This window comes from Euprymna scolopes, chromosome 21 (assembly GCF_053919585.1).
Source record: "Euprymna scolopes isolate OS-2025 chromosome 21, ASM5391958v1, whole genome shotgun sequence".
NCBI classification, from domain to species: Eukaryota; Metazoa; Mollusca; class Cephalopoda; order Sepiida; family Sepiolidae; genus Euprymna; species Euprymna scolopes.
Window position 1 is genome coordinate 100,270,867 of NC_136502.1, and position 19,462 is coordinate 100,290,328.

A 19,462-nucleotide genomic window follows, 5' to 3' on the forward strand; every position below is an offset into this window, starting at 1 on the left:
AAAACATTCTATTCCACATCGTAACCTGAACAAAACCATATCCTAGGGGCACCGTATCGCAGGGTCCTACTGTAATTTCTTTGGCAAAAATTGTACATTTAATATAAACCCATGTTTAACTGAACTGTTCATTACCTTTTAATATGTACACATTTTTAAGTACATCTAATTTGATATATCTACGTAAAGTTTATCATTTTCAAAGGCAAACAAGTGAATAGTTTGCATCGTAATCATGCTCTTGTTTTGCTTTTCGGTAACTGCCATTGACACAAATTGGCTTATTCTTATGACTATTAATATGTATTTTGTGTGAATCCCCTGCATTAAATATTTGCGATTATAGTATTCAATTATTTGTGTTTATTTATTTTTTGTTTTTAGATATTTGCAAGTAATAATGCACAAAAACGTGAATATATTAACAGCCTTAGCTTTTTGCTATTATATATGAGAATTGTGAATTCTATCTTAATGTTTCAAGCTTTTCCTTGATTCATTCAGAAAATAGACCCAACTAAACTCCCCATGACTCTCTCTTAAAGATAAATATTGAGTTGTGTTAATAGTAGTAAAGCTATAGGATTACATTGCCACGTAACCAAAATACAACCCATTTTAATTAAAGATCAGTGATTGCTGATTGAAATATAATAAAATAGTTGTATTTATCTGGTGTTGATGAACGGCTTTAGAAAACAAACTTTTTTGATAAATTTTAATATTCCCTTATTTTTCTTTTTTTATATAAATAAAAAAAAAAGTTATTTTACTTATAGATGAGAAATCAATGCGCAAGATCTTGTCTGATAGTTTTGTTGATATGGATATTATGTCAAAACCTTCTTGCTATAAATGTGGTAGGAAATTATTTTTACTCTCATTTTGTCTTCAAAATATATGCAATCGATTTCACCACAAACATTTAAGTAATATTTTTTAAACATATTTGCAGAAAAAAAACTTTCTGATTTTACAAAAAATGCATTCAATATCTTTAACTAGCCTGGGTGCCCGGCATCGCCTGGTGTTTGTAGGTGTAAAAAAAAAAAAAAGTTATAGTAGGCAGGCAGGCTTGAACCTGTGACACGAAGGCGGAAAAGAAAATGAAAGAAAACCTGACGTCTTACCACTATGCCATGACGCGACCGGAAGTGTTAAGCGTTCAAATTTAATGCAGTCAATCAAAAAGATGACTTGCAGAAATGGCGTTGCTTTTAAACCTCCCACGAAGGTTGTTTGTAATGTGGGGGAAAAGCAGCTAGACCAAAAAAGGGGGGCACTCTGACAGTATCCAAATAAATAGTAATTGTCTCAGTATGAAGGGTTTCCCCTACATTGACCAAGGACCAATTGCAAAACAGATACTACCCGGCCAAAGGCCAGACGCTGTCGGTTGCGTTCGATTAGTTTCACTTAATTTATATGAAAAAGGCACACACTCGAAATGAGGGAATTTTTTAAAACCCGATCAAAAAAAAAGATAGAGATGATGTCTGTTTGCACACCAGAGATATTACGATCTAAGAAGTATGCAAAAACTTCTCCCGGAATCTAAATAAATAGGGGGAACTCTGGCAGTGTCCATATGAATAGCAATTGTCTGATATGAAGGTTTTCCCCCACATTGATCAAAGCTGATTGCATTCAAGACATGCCGGCCCAGAAGAATATGTCTTCACTACAATCAGTTTTGCTATATTTATGAGAAAGACAAACAAACACTGGAAACCAGGGATTTCTTTAAAACTCGATTAACATGAAGAGAGACAACGTTTGTTTTTGAATCTGAGGTATTATAATCTAGGGAGTATAAGGAAACTTCTCCAAAATAGTAACCTTGTTGAGAAGCCCGGGGAAAAAAAGCCTTTCTTGGACATACACAAACGTGCGCCCATTTTGCCTTTTATATTATAGACTAGTGGGGGTGCCCTGCGTTGCCCGAGTGTTTGTTTGGGGGGGAAAAAAAAGTGTTAGTAGGCAAGCAGGCTTGAACTCCTGATGCGAAGGTGGAAAAGAAAGTGAAAGAAAAACTGAGATCTTACTGCTACACTATGTGCGACAGGAAGTGAAAAGCGTTCAAATTTATCAACGTCAATCAAAAAGTTAACTTGAAGTGAATAAGTTAAAAATCACGCAGGCGCAGAAATGAAGGTTAGCTGCAAGAAGTTTCTGCTTCCCCATGATGTTAAGGAAAACCAGCCCCCCCCCCAATGAAGGGGGAGCTGTCCAAATGAATAGCAATTGTTTGATATGAAGAGTTTCCCCAACATTGATCAAAGTTAATTGCGTTTCTGGAAGTCCCGATTGGAAAGGCAGGCGGCCTACTTCGCTCCAATTAGTTTTGCTTTTATATGAAAAAGATGAACAAAGACGGAATAGAGTGAATTTTTTAAGTTGATCAAAATAAATGTAGAGACGTCTGTTCACAAGTCATGCATATTATAATCTAGGGAGTATATAAAAACTTCTCCAAAATAGTAACTCTCTCAAGAACCCCACACCACCAAAAGCCTTTTGCGGACATACAAAAACACATACACCACTTTTGCCGTTTATATATATATAGAAGATGACAGGTCCTACAAATGCACTATTTTTTATAATCTTTTTGTATCAGAATTTATTGACTTAATTTTCATTCTTACAGTTCTACTTGCATTATTATTTTAGCCAATCTACCTCTTTCTTAGGCCTGGTATATAAAGTTTATGAAATACTAACCTTCAAATGGCACCTGTCAAAATTTGAGCCGAATCAGATTACTAGTTTACAAATTAGTTATTTCATTGAAGCTACTGTTGTAAATTACATCTGTTGAAAAAGTGTTGCTTTCTCATAGAAAAAATACTATTCAAACAAAGCAATGGTTTGGTAAGTGTTATTTGGACTCTGCTCCATTAGAAATAACAGTTACAATATTATTTTAAACATGGTTATACAGAAATATACTGAACACCTAGGTTGTCCAAATGCGGCAGATTTCCAGGAAAACACCCTAAGTCTTAAACTCATTTTGGCTGGTCATGAATTGAAGTTGTGTAATAAAGCATTGGAAGTATATCAGAAGTCAAAATATTCACTATTTTGCATGAACATTTGATAGAAAATGTGTTCAACTGGATACTGCGCTCACAGTCGATGAAAAACAACACTTTAACAATTAAGAGTGTTGTTTGCAGCTGTTTTAACACAATAAAAAGAGTTTTTGCCTAAGTATGTTGACAATGGATGAAACATGGATCCACCATTAAATTTTGACGAGTCAAATTGTCAGTCAGCATAGTGGACAACAGCATGTGGAATCACTAAAAATTACCTATAAATGAAGAAGAATAAAGTGTTCTTCAAGACATTTCACTTTGTCACAAATCTATGGTAAAACTACATGAATTGCACTTTGAATTGCTTTAGCACTTACCCTATTCTTCAGATCTGGCCTCCAATGACTTAACTGTTTGCAGACCTCAAAAGAATGCTTGAGAGAAACAGTTGACTCCAATGGAGAAGTAATATTGTAAATTTAGGTGTATTTTGAGGTGAAAAATTATTTTACAAAAAAAAAAAAGATCAAATTGTTAGAAAAGCATTAAAATCAGTGTATCACTCTTGAAGGAGACGATGTTGATGAATAAAATTGCGTTTTACCTAAAAGTTGTTTTATTAGTTAAATCCGGAACTTACAAGGTAATGTGTCAACCACCAACTTTTTTCTGGCTCAAATCATGTTTTCTTTTTGTGTGTCTTATTCAATCAGATGATTTCTCCATCTTTATCTTTGTCAAACTCTCTAATGAAAGAAGCCTGTTCACAAAACAACTTCTATTAATCAAACCACAAATGCACATGCACACACGTGCAGTTGTGTCCATATGATAGTTCAGGTTTGTATTACTGTACACATAGATTCAAAAAAGTTGTCAAAAAAACAAATATATAACAAAAGCAAGATAAGTTACTTTTCTACCTAAGTGGATAATTTTTTAGTGTTTTTATTAAATGTAATATATTTATTCAGCTTGAAAAACATAGTGTTTACGGATGTATTGGAAAATTTAAAATGGCGCCTGACTCTCTCTTGAACACAGTAAGTTTGGGAAAATGAGTTAAAAATATAAAAAAAAACTATACAAAATACTGTTAGAAACTCGCTCAATATGTTACCGTGACATGGGCTGACATATATTTGGGGGGGTTTTAACAGTATTTTGTGTAGTTTCTTATTAACTCATTTTCCCAAACTTACTGTGTTCATCAGAGAGTCGGGCGCCATTTTAAATTTTCTGATATATCGGTAAACACTGTATGTTTTCCAAGCTGATTAAACATGTTACATTAAATAAAAACACTAAAAAATTATCCAGTTAGGTAGAAAAGTAACTTATCTTACCTTTGATAACATTTATTTGTTATATATTTGTTTTTTGAGAATTTTTTCAAATCTATGTGTATAATAATACAAACCAAATTGTTCTTTTCAATAGTGAGGTATAATGACCTTGCAAAATGTGCAGTTTTCTTTGATCTCAATATTTGATGTTTTCATCATTGGTTAGTCTCTCTTTAAGGGTGTTTTTTGTTTTTTTATGACTCTATAAAATTGTTTCTCTACAACTCCTTTCTTGCTCACATTTCAAAAGAAGTTATAGTGCATTTCAATCTTTTCTTTGTTTTTGTTGCTTCGTTTACAAACATCTTTTTCAAACAAACAAGAATATACAAATTTAAAATCAAACTCATTTATTTTTCTGATTTCAAACAATATTAGCTTTTTTCCTACTGCTTTTACTTCTAAATATACTTGCTGTTATATGTACAGTCATAAATATGTCAGTAGTGTTCTCGTTTTCTTGAAGTAGCATAGCATAATGTTTCCATGTCATTATACTTTGCTATAATCTTCTATATATATATATATATATATATATATATATATAAAAGTGAAAATGTATGTGTGTTTGTTTGTTTGTATGTATGTGTGTTTGTATGTCTCACAAAGACTTTTGACACGGGTCACGGATTTTTGCCAGATTGCTATCATTTTAAACTTCCAACCTTCGGTCGACAAATATCGAAAAATTGGCGAAAAGCATTAATTTCTTCACCCTGAAATCAGCAGTTTTATACAGGTAGGGGTCAGCAAAAACCATCCTCTCATGACGAGTTCGATTCTACGCATGCGCAAACGACGTCTTAACCTGATTTAGTTTAAAGATTTGAAAAACTGACACAATTTCGGCGATGTCGTCTTAGCTCAGTTGCTTAGAGTGCGGCCTCATTATCTAAACGTTTTGCGTTCGAATCGTGGTGTGAGATGTCTTCTTTTTTTTTTTTTTTTCGATTTTTTAAATTTTAATATTGAAGCAGGGTTATTTAAGCCATTTTTCACATAACGTTTGTTTTTCTGTTTCGCGTTTGCCTTACGTTAGCAACGCCGGGTACCCCCCCCTCCTCCCCGCTTTTTTGCTTTTTAAAATTTTAATATTGAAACGGGGTTGTTTAAGCCATTTTTCACGTGTTTTATTTTTTTTTGGGTTTTTATTTTTCAGATTTTTTAAAGGAGTTTTAACGTTCGTTTTTTTTTTTTTTTTTTTTTTCCGATTTTTACATTTAACATCGTTAGTTTGCCTTCCGTTAGTTTTTTTTTTTTTTTTTTTTTTTTTTTCGATTTTTTTAAGTTTTAACTTTTTTTTTATATAATATTTAAAAATATTTACTTCGCTTATTCTTATGTTTTGATTACCCCCCCCCCCATCCTTCCTCCACCGGCCGAGCACACACACCTCTAAACACCCGGTCAACGCTGGGTACCCCCCACTAGTGTTTTATACTGGAAAGACTATTTTCTTTTTAAACTAATTAATGTCAAAAAAAAAAAAAAATTTCTTCAAATGATTTTTATTCAACTTTTGTGTAAGAATTGTAATATTGTTTTAAACGAATCCTTTTCACTTTGTTAATCAAATATCTGTCATCTCTTTTCACTCATGTTTTAATAGGAATCCTGGGCATATACCATAAATATTTGGCGACTTTTAGATTCTTCAAGGAAGTGTCATTCATAAAAAAATATAAAAACCATCAGTCCATATTTAATGTTAATGATGATGTAGTCAGCAAACTAAAATAAGTGTCAATTTTTATATTTTAGTTATTTATTAGTATTTGAAGATTTCACTAGAAAAATATATTTTACTAAAATTAATTTACATCTTGCTCAAAGTATATATATATATATATATATATATATATATATATATATACACACACACTAAAAACTACTTGAATCATTGCATTACAGTTTATCTAAGAAAAAGTAAACAATTATACAATCATGGAGGAGAAAACATTTTTAGTATCTAATTGATTAAACGTTGATAAATGAAAATTTTGAAAGTTTATTTTCAATCAGTATTTGTATTTTTCTATGATAAGAATACATTTTTGGGAGAGATTTATGCAAATCTTATATCAGTTTTTGCTACATTTTTCAGTGTTATTGTTTACTTCTATTTTCGCGTGTTAATAAATTGTTTAAATCATTGGCAAAGATGTGTAAATTTTATGACCCCCCCTATCCTAATTCCAATAAGATATTACTTTTATCTTTTAAAAAGAAGTGACATTACAGTTTTGCAAGTGATTGATCTCAAATTAACATGAAATTTTACATCATATTTATTCTTTTGCTATTTCTCATTATAACATTGCTAAATACTTAGCTAATGTGCAAACTGTTGTTTTTCTTAAAATTCTTGCACAAATTTCCTTTTGTTCGATATGTAATGTTGGAAGTGTTCCTTTATTCTAACTGATTATCATTTAACTGATTTTAGTGATAGAATTATGTTTATTAGCTTCTTGTTTTGAAATCTGTTATTTAAAAATATCTAAAGTTAAATTGAACTTTTCATAGATATAAGCAGACTGCAAATGAGTGTAAGAGTCACTTTCTTCTGTCTGTAAAGACTGATTGCTAATGACAGCATTTGTCTCTTTTGTGTATTCACCTCAGTTTCAATGACATTGCCATAACAAAAAGAAAAACATTCTTTGTCAATTTGCTAATGGCTCGCACACTTGTTCAAATACTTACCTTTCTTTGCCGGAGGAGAAGAATGAAAATTACACTTGATGATTGTCTGATATTTAGGAAGTGTATATGTTCTTACTTTCAATTTCAAGGACTGATGAATGAAAGGCGATATTTATAATCAAACCAATCTAGCACTTAACATCATTTATAACCTATAAAATTATTGCTATATTCTTCTGCTTTATTGTTAAAACAAGTTTGTGTTAATAGATTTTTTTGTGTGTGTGGAGCAACGTGCATTTTCCAAATCAATTTTTTATATAATCTAACTTATAAGAATGGAACTTCTCACATTGTTACTAACAATTGCAATTTTTATTTTATTTTAAGGAAAATTCTAGCGACACTCCTAGCAAAACTGCCTAAAATATAATCTGGTAGCATTTAATGGAACTTATTCAATACAACTTATTTTTTGTTATAAATTCTCTTTCAAAATATTAATTTTATTCGGTGACAAATTTGTAAGTTTGTACTAAATCTCATGAAAAATGATCTATGTGTAGTCACACTCTAAACACTCATTTTTTATATTTGAAGCTGGAAATTCATATTGTTTTTCTTATATTTTTTAGTAAACCTCTGCTAACCTTAGTGACTCAGGGTTCAAATCAAATTAAATTTATTCGCAAAAAATAGCAAAGTGGCACGAGCCACGAAAACCCCCCAGAAAACAAGCAAACAAAAAAAAAAACAATTAAATGTGTAGAAGGGGTATTCAATAAGTAATGCCCTTGACCCACTTCTCATAGCAGTAGAGCAATAAAACTTGGCGCAGTTATTAGTCTTTTTTAAACGATGTGGTTTCTATTCAGAGTTACACATTTTTCCCATGGTTAATGCAACTCTGGAGACTACTGGTTTTGTAGAACACTCCAAGTTAGTCCCTCAACCATAACGTGCTTTTGGAAATAGGAGATGCATCATCTGGGAAACACTTTCCTTTCAAAAACAACTTTATGGCTGGGAAGAGCTAAAAGTCAGAGTGCAAGTTCAGGAGAGCAGAGTGGTGGAGGATTTCATGGCCACATGCCCTGTGCTTTTGATCTGGCGACATGTACGTTGTGGACTGGAGTATTGTCTTGCAGGAGGAGAATAAGTTTGCCTTACCCTGCCTTGTTCTCTTAATTTCTTAAAAAATGAAGCATAATCAACTCCTGTAATTGTCGTACTCTTTGCCAGGAAATCTGTCATCACTATTCTGTCCTGCTCTAAAAAAAACAGAGCATGATCTTGTCAGTTGAGGGTTGCACCCTTGCCTTCTTGGAAGGGAGTGAGTTCAAATGCTTTCACTGCATTGACTAGACTTTGGTTTCTAGATCATAGTATTAAACCCAAATTTCATCCTCTGTGATCAGTGTTTTGAAAAATTTTAACTCATTTTTGTGGATCATCTCCAAATTTATTCTTGAGTTCTCAATGTGTTTGTGCATGTCAGCAATCTGAGAATCTATCTGGCAGACACCGTATGCATACAAATGGTCATGACTGATAGTTTCTACAGATACTATACTAATCTTGACTTGTTATGGCGGTCTTAATTTGACTGGAAAATGCCTCATCAATGGCAGAAGGGAGAGGTTGACCACATCTGGGAGCTGTTTCCACAAATTTCCAGCCATGTTTAAATTCATAATGCTAGCACAGCCATATAATGGAGAATATTTTTCTTTCATTTCATCAAAAGTCTCCTGTGATGTGCATCCTATCAAATGCAAAAACTGGATCACTATGCAACATTCACCAAACTCCATTTCACCTGTAAATAAAAAAAATGACAATTAATTCAGAGCTGTCATTTGCCATATAATCCCATAGGATATAAATCATTGCATATGCAAAATTTCAACTAGAACCAACAACTAGAAGTGGATCAGGGGCATTACTTATTGAACATCCCTCAAAAATCTATATACTATCTGAATGTTTTATCCAAGGCAACTTAAATTTTGTATAAGAATAAACATTGTTACTACCTCTAGGTTATTCCTCAAAGCAGACACATTAACATAACGTTTCTTCTTATGAGACAAAAGCAATTATCAAACATGTTTTTGCTAGTTTCCATGGAGACCACAGCTTGGTATTTGGTGAAAAACTTTTCAAAAGGTATATTAAAATTCTGGTTGATGATATCTTACACCAGAAATGCATCCCCATGCATCCTTTACTGTTCAAATTACGGATAATTATCCAAAAATCAGCACTTATGATGCATCCAGTACTACCTTGAATTGTTTGGTTGTCTACAAGCTGACTGTTTTGGCAGTTTGTTCCATGGTGCAGCAACCTTAACCGAAAGACAGAATTATTCAGATCTTCAAAATTTAGCTAAATTTTATTAATTTTGAAATTTGTGTGTGTGGGGTGTATGTTCATTGATCATTCCCTTATATCACTTGATCCCATGCCTCTGGAGTTGTTTCCTTAGTAAACAGAGTTTAGGCCATTTCTGAAATGGCCTTTTCCTTGTTTGATTGCAGTATGATACTGGTCCTGTGCAGTTATAGGCGGTGCACCTTCCCAAGCTTTGCTTTCTCTCTTTTGGAACGGTTTAGTGTATTTTTAATGCCAATGGAGTTGTTCAGACATTTTTTGCATGCTCCTCTTCTGATGCATTGACTCTTCAATCCCACTTTTCAACCCTTGTGTCATATTTCTTACCATGGGAAAGATAAATACTATCACCCATCTCGCTCATTCATCTATTATTTCAATTAATTTCTTAGAATAAAATATTTACAATATTTTCTCATTTAAGTGAAAAAAGTTTGTTTTTCTTTTTAAGAAATAGATTTTTATATAAATAAATTTTGTCAGTCATATTTTAAATGTAGTAAATACATTGCAAAATTAATCTCACTTCAAAATATCAGAGATCTTAACTATTAGAAATAGAAAATATTACATTAATAGCACATAATTCTCACCAAATAAAGCCCATGTCATGACTAAAAATTGAAGGTGAACCCTTGAGATCTTCAGTCTACCAACTGATCTATTTAATCTTATAGAGCTTAAAACATTACCTTAAAATAACTACTGCTTTAGAGTGACATCAGATTTGATTTATGTTTCTGAAATATAAATTCAAACATAAGCAATAATAAAAATAGATCATTATTGTTGGAAATTATTTTAAATAGCCCAATACAATTTATTTTACTTTAACCTTGTATTATACATAATTCTTTTACAATTATCTAATTCCCCTAGCCTAGTAAAAATATGCTTCCGGTGGGAGCATATATTTTGTTAGTTTTATTAAAAAAATATTTTTAACATATTTTAGTCTTTTTCTAAATGTGATGACAGAAGAATCATTGAAAATATTTGTTTAATTTAAGGTGATTTAAGGCCTAATAAATCTATGTGGAACTGTTGCTTATACATTATAAGTAAACAATAATCTAATTGACCTAATATCATGATAAACAACTATTTGTAAAAAATCAATACATTAATATTACAGTTAAAGAAATAGAGATGTTCATATGAAAGCTGCATAGTTAAATGTAGAATTAAAAACATATCTCTATGTAGGTGATTAGTGAATGGCTCCATTTTAATTTTTTGTTAACCGGAATTAGTATTATCAGAAGGGACTTAAAATGAATTACAGGATGGAACGATAAACTTGTCGCCATAAAGAAAACAACACTACAGCTTTATTTTAAAACTTTTATTGAAAAAATCAAATCACATAACTTGATTATGTAGTAGACCTGACATCTATTCAATGTAGCTGCCTTCAGCCTCAATCATGGCTTTGATATGGGTCCGGAACTGGGAGCGTGCCTTTTCCACAAGTACCGGCGGGAGTTTGGCAAATACTCGGTGGATGGCGATTATCAAGCTGGCTTTGTGTTGTGGGAGGTCATGTTGGTGATGTTCTGGACATATGACCAAACAAAGTAGTGCAGCGGGTTCAGATTGGGGGAAGAGGAGGGCAGTGAGAGAAGGGTACAAAGTCGTAGCACTCCTTCTGAAGCTAAGCCTGGGTCTCTTTGGACTTGTGGGTTGGCACCAAGTCCTACTGCCACACCCAGAATCTGCTAGCGGCCACCTGATTGCATGCACATCCAGGTACACTTTAGTGTTGATTTTCCAGCCGGCTTCAAAGCTGTGAGGTTGCATGATGTGGTCCTCACTGGAAACCACACCAAAGACTATAACCGTAACCGGAAACTTTGTTTTCATAACTCTAGGCATATCCCTGATATTCGTGGCAATCCAATGATTGTTCTGGCTGTTGTGCACCTGGTTCCGCCAGAAATTCTTTTCGCCTGAAAAGAACCAGAGCATGTTTGGCTTCTTGGGATGCTTAATTTTTTTTTTTTGAGCAACCTGACAGACTTGATTAGCCTGAGGTTCTTTGTCTTCTTCATCAAGATCTGGCTTGTCTGGTACCTGTAAGACCTTGACTTCAAGTCCTCCTTCATACATGCATTCGCAGTTGTGTGTGAGACACCTAAATCTCTTGCAATCTGCTGAATAGGCCACTGGGGAATTTCATCAATGATTGTCTGGACCTTTTTGATGAACTCTTTGGTCCGGGTCTACCTGGCGGTGTCCTTGGCTTTGGTTTTCCACTCTACCACTTCAAAAGGATCGTCCGGTGCATTGAGCTGTGCCCTCAAGTGTTGAACTGTCCGGATTTGCATTTTGACGGTGTTGGCAATGGTTCTGTTGTCATAACTTGGATTGGTAGAGAGCATGAGTTATAGAGCAGTTCATCACCAATCTCGCTCGTTGAACATTGTCACTTTCAGACATGATAGCAGGCTCTTGTCGCTCTTGGGATTTGTAAACAACTGGCCAGCTAGTAGATGGTTTGCAACAAAAAAAAGAAAACCAATTTTCATCAAATGGAAATAGTATCATGTCGTCTTTACTAGGGCGACAATTTTGTCGTTACATCCTGAAAGAAACATTGTGCAAAGATAAAATGGAAGCAATTCCTAGTCGAAGTGTGTGTGTGTGTGTGTGTGTGTATGCTTTGCTGTAAATGAATCTATGAGAACTTTATTATTTTCAATTAAGAATTTGTTTCTCATTCTCCATATATCATTACACATATTCATAAGATATGCATACTCTGCTTTCAAATGAAGCAAAAAATTAATTTTTAGTCTATAATATAAAATGTATAGAGGGGCAATTAAAACCAATTTTAATTAGTATTTTAATTTTTATGTTAATTTTCTTTCTACCAAAATGTATTGCCCTGGAATTATTGGTAATAGAAAAGAATAAGGAAAGAAAGTTTCCGACAAATTATTAAATCCTTCCATTTCACTACCATATCAACATAAATAATTATTCATTTCTATTGTGCATTACATCTTTATATTAAAACTCCTATTTCGACTTCTCTCAATCTGTCTGTCTGTCTGTCTGTCTGTCTCTCTCTCTCTCTCTCTCTCCACCTTACTTTCCGGGTTTTCTATAACCCTATGCTTCATTCTTCTTTCACTTTTGCCCAGCCTCTTCCTCTCTCTTATTTCAATGTATTGAAAATAATATTAATGTAAGTTATTCACCTCTCATTTATATAATAGATAACATTGGAGAAATAAAAGAACACACTTACCCACCAAACCTGGCCCAATTGACTCCCAAAGAATGAATAATTGTTTCTAAATTTTAGATAACATTCATCCAGTGCAATGCTGATTAAGAATATACCAACTTTGTTGTTGTTTATTTTGTAGGGTTTTTTTTTTTTTTTTAACTTTTAGCTGGATATACAAATGCAGACAACTGCCTTTTATATAATAGACTATCAGGGATACCCAATATTACTTGGGTCTGCAAATAATAGAAGAAATGAAGTTCCATTTGGGCATGCCTGCTATACTAACGTTATTGAGCAATTTTTCATTACTTTACAACATGTCAATTCCATCAAGGGCAACGTCGATACCCCTATTCGAGTATATAAAAGAGAGCATTTGGTAACTACTTTAATGTAACTATTTCAAAAACAAAAGATACAGTAATCCTACTTAACAAAAAACAAATAAAAACATGAAAATGTAATCACTCTAAAAAATAAGTACATGACCACCTCCCCACCAGGTTCTTTGGCAGACTGGATGCAAAAAGAAGCTATTTTCAGAAATTTCTTAAATGCTCCCTCAATCTAGAATGATTTCTCTTTTCAGTCTGTTGCAATGGCCATGTTACTTTGTAGGTTGTTATCTCAGCACAGTCCATAAATTTCAGAAGTTTTCTTTAAGTCTCCTTCAAAGATAAAAGAGAAAAAATTTAAAAATGAAATAAACTGAAATTAATTCAATTTTAAAATTAACAAAATAGAAAGAATTTATTATAATTTAATTATTTTTACTGTGCCATAATTTATGTGAGTTTGAAAAGAAAAAACACTGATGTTGGCCCACTGCTATGAATTTGGAAAAAATATCAAGCAGTTTACAATTTAAAAATAAAATATTTGTGATTTGCATAAGCCTCAGCTACATCAACTACCGCTAAAAAAATTTGAAGAAAAATGATTTTTGTTTTAATTTAATTAAAAAAAATGCCAAGTATATAATACAAAGTACAAAACAAAATTTAATTAAAAAAAAATGCCAAGTAAATAATACAAAGTACAAAACAAAATTTAATTTAAAAAAAAAGTGCCAAGTAAATAATACAAAGTCCAAAACAAAATTTAATTAAAAAAAAAAATGGCAAGTAAATAATACAAAGTACAAAACAAAATTTAAATAAAAAAAATGGCAAGTAAATAATACAAAGTACAAAACAAAATTTAATTTAAAAAAAAAATGGCAAGTAAATAATACAAAGTACAAAACAAAATTTAAATAAAAAAAATGGCAAGTAAATAATACAAAGTACAAAACAAAATTTAATTTAAAAAAAAAATGCCAAGTAAATAATACAAAGTACAAAACAAAATTTAAATAAAAAAATGGCAAGTAAATAATACAAAGTACAAAACAAAATTTAATTTAAAAAAAAAATGCCAAGTAAATAATACAAAGTACAAAACAAAATTTAAATAAAAAAAATGCCAAGTAAATAATACAAAGTACAAAACAAAATTTAATTTTAAAAAGAAAATGCCAAGTAAATAATACAAAGTACAAAACAAATTTAAATTAAAAAAATGGCAAGTAAATAATACAAAGTACAAAACAAAATTTAATTTAAAAAAAAAATGCCAAGTAAATAATACAAAGTACAAAACAAAATTTAATTTAAAAAAAAACTGGCAAGTAAATAATACAAAGTACAAAACAAAATTTAATTTAAAAAAAAATGCCAAGTAAATAATACAAAGTCCAAAACAAAATTTAATTTAAAAAAAAATGCCAAGTAAATAATACAAAGTACAAAACAAAATTTAAATAAAAAAAATGGCAAGTAAATAATACAAAGTACAAAACAAAATTTAATTTAAAAAAAAAGTGCCAAGTAAATAATACAAAGTACAAAACAAAATTTAATTTAAATAAAAAAAATGGCAAGTAAATAATACAAAGTACAAAACAAAATTTAATTTAAAAAAAAAATGCCAAGTAAATAATACAAAGTACAAAACAAAATTTAATTTAAAAAAAAAATGGCAAGTATAATAATACAAAGTACAAAACAAAATTTAATTTAAAAAAAAATGCCAAGTAAATAATACAAAGTACAAAACAAAATTTAATTTAAAAAAAAAATGGCAAGTTAATAATACAAAGTACAAAACAAAATTTAATTTAAAAAAAAAATGCCAAGTAAATAATACAAAGTACAAAACAAAATTTAATTTAAAAAAAAAAATGGCAAGTAAATAATACAAAGTACAAAACAAAAACTATTTAAAAAATCTCTTAACCCTGTTTAAATGCAAAAGAAAAAACAATGTCTGCATTGACTAAGTTCAAAATAGATTTCGTAGCCTAGTGAGGGATGCTCTTTTCTCTTCCCAGCAACCTTTTTCCCACAGAAGAGACGTTGCAAGCCTGTTTCTGTTTTATCATTATTTTCATGGCAAATGCTCCTCTGAGCTCTAATCTATGGTCCTTGCTCACTAAACTTTCATGATAAACACTCCTCTAATGGAAACCGCTATCAAGAATTTCCCCCACTATTTATCTGTGCCTTAACCCAAACAGAGATTCCATGAACAAAGCTTCTTTCCTAGAACTGCACACCTGTGGAACTCTTGTTTCCCTGCTTTTCAGCTGACTACAATATAATCATCTTCAAGTTCAGTGTGAACAAGTTCTTAATAAGCCATCCCTTTAAGTAATCCAATTTACCGAATTTCCACTATTAACAATTACTACGATATTGTCCCATTCACTACTGTACGCTCAGTAACTCTTATCCTCGAGTGGTCTCCAGACCTTGATAATTGGCGACTCCTTTGTAAAAAAATTTGAAAAAAAAATGTCATGCAAAACTTTTTTTAGTTTATCTTAATATTATTGTTAATCCAGTTATCGAATGCTTCAAAGAGGAAGATAAATTTTTATTGTTTAATGAGAATTTAGTGAGAATTTAATTTACTGCACACATCTTTCAGATGTTGGTAGTGGAGCAAATATCCAAATTCTATGAGACTTCTAAGAGTAAACAATGTCTTTGCAATATGTATTTACTTATGTTTTCAGTTCAGTTTGTATAACTTCGTATCATGTTCAGTAAATGCAAATTTTGACAATGTGTGCATCTAAATATTGTACAAGAATAAAAAAGCATTGGAAATGCAAAAGGATATAGGGATGGTATGCCAAAAAGTATACAAACAAGATAGTTATGAATGGCTAGGCACATGGAAATAGAATTGCATCCAAAGTATAGCCCTATAGCTTTTCTCCAATCTTCATTCCGTGCCATCATTACAGTTGTAAAAAGCTATAGGGCTATACTTTGGATGCAATTCTATTTACATGTGCCTAGCCATTCATAGCTATCTTGTTTGTATACTTTTTGGCATACCATCCCTATATCCTTTTGCATTTTCAATGCTTTTTTATTCTTGTTAATTAGTATTTTTACTTACAGTCTTATTTTTAAACTTACATTCATGATAGTATTGTCTTTTTTAGGAGGCGGCTCATTGCCGCCTCCATTAGTAGCAGGTCGCTTCTGCTGGGTTTTAGGTCTTTGGGCCTTAGGAGTTGCCTCTTGGTCCTCCATCGGTTCTATATTACATAGAGAGTGCTACCGCCTCTCTGATAAAACAGTTAGAGTATTATAAAGTTCTAAAATGTTCATACCTTCACTATTAAATTTTTCTTGACTTTCTTGCAGTTTCTTTTGCGGTTAATTTAACTTATTTCCTTTGGCGTTTGGTGAGTTCTTAGAAGAACTGGTCTGATCTACGAGCGAAGAGATTCAGCTGCATTTAACAATGGTTGCTATAGTGTATTTTTGCGCATGCGTGAGAATTTCAAGTTTCCTCCTTATTTTTCAATAGTTTGACAGTAGTCATGTGTCTTTCTGCCAAGAGCGACAGACGTCAGTGTTAGCCGTGATCGTCTAGAGGTTAGGACCCCACGTTGTGGCCGTGCTAACTTAGGTTCGAATCCTGGTCACAGCATTGACATTTTGTACATATTTTACAGTCCAAAATCTGAAGAATTATTTGTTTTTATAACATTGTTTTTTGACGTCGTACTTGCTGATAGGTTAATCTTATAACAATTTTGATCAACTGAGATAAAGATTTCATGGTTTCATTAACGCTGGTGGGTTACTGTTTAAAGAAAAAACCTTAACGTTCACCTCAAATATTCAGTGTCCCAGAAATATAGGCCACTGGCAAACTGGAACGTCTGTGAGTATCCGGTGTATTATTTGGAGCTGTCCCTTTTGAGAGAAGTTCCGTGTTCGAAGTGGTTTGTCTACATTGGGTATATAGTGTTTAAAACTTGTTATTACACGTAATCTTATTTAATTATGGAGTTAGCTAAAAAGCGATGGGTCACTGCACTTCTCTGTGTAAAGAGCAGTCGATTGATGCTTGAACTGTTGTCAGAGACCGTTCGTACACCGAGATACATCGTCTCAAAAGAAAGAAGAAGAAAGAAGAAAGAAGAACAATTGGCCATTTTTGTACCCTTTTTTTTTTTTTTTCTCTCTTTTGACATTTTAACCGATGTTCTGACACTCGCTGGATTCGTAAGACACTTTTCTGTAAGAATATGTGCTTTTTGAAACTTATAAGTTGATTTTAGTTGAGATTTGGATAGTTTTGTTTTGTAGGCGTATATAGGCGTGTACGGGCCATCCCTATATAGAGAGTGCTACCGCCTCTCTGATAAACATGCATCTTAGATTGTTGTGTTCCTGCATCAACTCTTTGCTTTTTTAGACATGCTAGATTAATTCTTATGACCTATTATGTTGCATTATTAGATTAAGGATTTAATGGAATGATTATTGAGTGAACGAATCAACCTTGCAGTCTATAATGATCATAATAGTGTTGGGAAAGGTATGAATCTGAAATTTTTTGTAAATTAATCACATTCTACAAATTGTTTAGTTTTGTGCTTCGGCTTTAAATAACTTATGCCGTACAAACAGATGAAACCATTTGGTGGCTAGGAGGCAGATGGAGTGCGAACATAGTTTTGTTTAGAACATTTTGAGGCTTTCAGAAGAGACTTTTTTGTTTATTTTGGACTCTTTCTCATAATTCTTTTTGGAAGAGGTAAATATCAGAAGCGACTTAGTGTAGGTGAATATTTCACTTACCTTTGTAGTAGTAATGGAGACTTGTCAAGTTTCATTGAAAACTGTGATTTTTAGCTGCCAATAAAAAAGCATACCAAGCATGTGAAACCGTTGCCCTATATAATCTAAATTAAGTTAATGTTATTTACACATCACACAGTAAGTTCCAGACCTAACTAATAAAAGAATGCCTTTTATGCAAAATACAACTTTATTCATCAACATCATTTCCTTCTCAGGTGATAGAATGATTCCAATGTTTTTCTAACAATTTGATGCCCTTTTTTGTAAAACAATTTATCTTTCTCCTTATATACACCTAAATTATCACTTAATTGAAGCCAAATCTTTTTCCCTGGAGCATTCTTTAAATTTTACAAACAGCCTATCTTATCTAGGAATAAGATCGAGAGAATAATCTGGGTGTAGAAGAAATTTGGGGGTAAAATTTGCCATTGTTGCGATCGACTTGTGACATAGTGCATTGTCTTGGTGAAAACATTTTTTTTCATCTATGGCCTTTTTTTTAATCTTTTTTTATTTTTTTTAATATTTGCTATTAATGATTCTTCATTCCTTCAAGTATTTTATAAACCTTTCCTGCTGATGTTTGCATCTTTGGCCACTTTGGATGTCTTTCATCTGCTGGTGTTTTTGCAGCTGATGTCTAATTTTCTTTGCTAGTAAAGCAGTGGAAACATGTTGCATCTTTTATCACATACTGATGAAAAAATCTCTTTTTGTTGTATTCAAAAAATTCCAAACAATGCTTTATTTTTGATCAACTGTGAGCAAACGTGTTGCTCATTTTAAACACAGATTTCTCATTGATAAATGATTATGTAAAATAAAAAATGAACTGCATTTGATATATTTAACTGCACTATTATTTCATGCTGATTACATTAACTAGCTCTAACAACGATTTGTGGAGATATTTTATGTTTTCCAGAACAACTTCCAAATTTGGATGACTTGACCATTCAGCATTTTTGTCTGTTGACTGTGATTAAATTCAGCAATTTTTACCCGTTGTTTCCAATGGAGCCGTATCTGAAGAATACATATGTTGCTTTGCTTGAACATTGTTTTCCATGAACAATTTATCTTTTCTATTGTTTGTAAAATTTGCAATAGTATCTTCGCTACCTGACTTGATTTGCAATAGTATCTTCACTACCTGACTCGATTTGCAATAGTATCTTCACTACCTGACACGATTTGCAATAGTATCTTCAGTACCTGACTCGATTTGCAATAGTATCTTCGCTAACTGACTCGGTTTGCAATAGTATCTTCGCTACCTGACTCGGTTTGCAATAGTATCTTCGCTACCTGACTCGGTTTGCAATAGTATCTTCGCTACCTGACTCGGTTTGCAATAGTATCTTCGCTACCTGACTCGGTTTGCAATAGTATCTTCGCTACCTGACTCGGTTTGCAATAGTATCTTCGCTACCTGACTCGGTTTGCAATAGTATCTTCGCTACCTGACTCGGTTTGCAATAGTATCTTCGCTAACTGACTCGGTTTGCAATAGTATCTTCGCTAACTGACTCGGTTTGCAATAGTATCTTCGCTACCTGACTCGGTTTGCAATAGTATCTTCGCTACCTGACTCGGTTTGCAATAGTATCTTCGCTACCTGACTCGGTTTGC

The 19,462-nt window shown here is 32.3% G+C and overlaps 1 protein-coding gene and 1 long non-coding RNA gene across 10 annotated transcripts in view; one reads left to right on the forward strand and one right to left on the reverse strand.

Annotated features, from left to right (window-relative positions):
- Positions 1–19,462, forward strand: part of LOC145242626 (uncharacterized) — a 377,218-nt gene that overhangs the window by 16,180 nt on the left and 341,576 nt on the right. The gene's annotated exons all lie outside the window — the stretch shown is intronic.
- LOC145242628 (uncharacterized) overlaps positions 7,702–19,462 on the reverse strand; it is a 109,289-nt gene continuing 97,528 nt past the window's right edge. The window contains exons 4-6 of one of the 2 annotated variants that reach the window (XR_013862781.1): positions 17,825–17,878; positions 13,159–13,342; positions 7,702–8,855 (exon numbers count right to left, since the gene is read on the reverse strand). This is a non-coding gene — a long non-coding RNA (uncharacterized LOC145242628). The remainder of the gene's footprint in view (positions 8,856–13,158; positions 13,343–17,824; positions 17,879–19,462) is intronic. The other variant, XR_013862782.1, reaches the window with a different exon arrangement.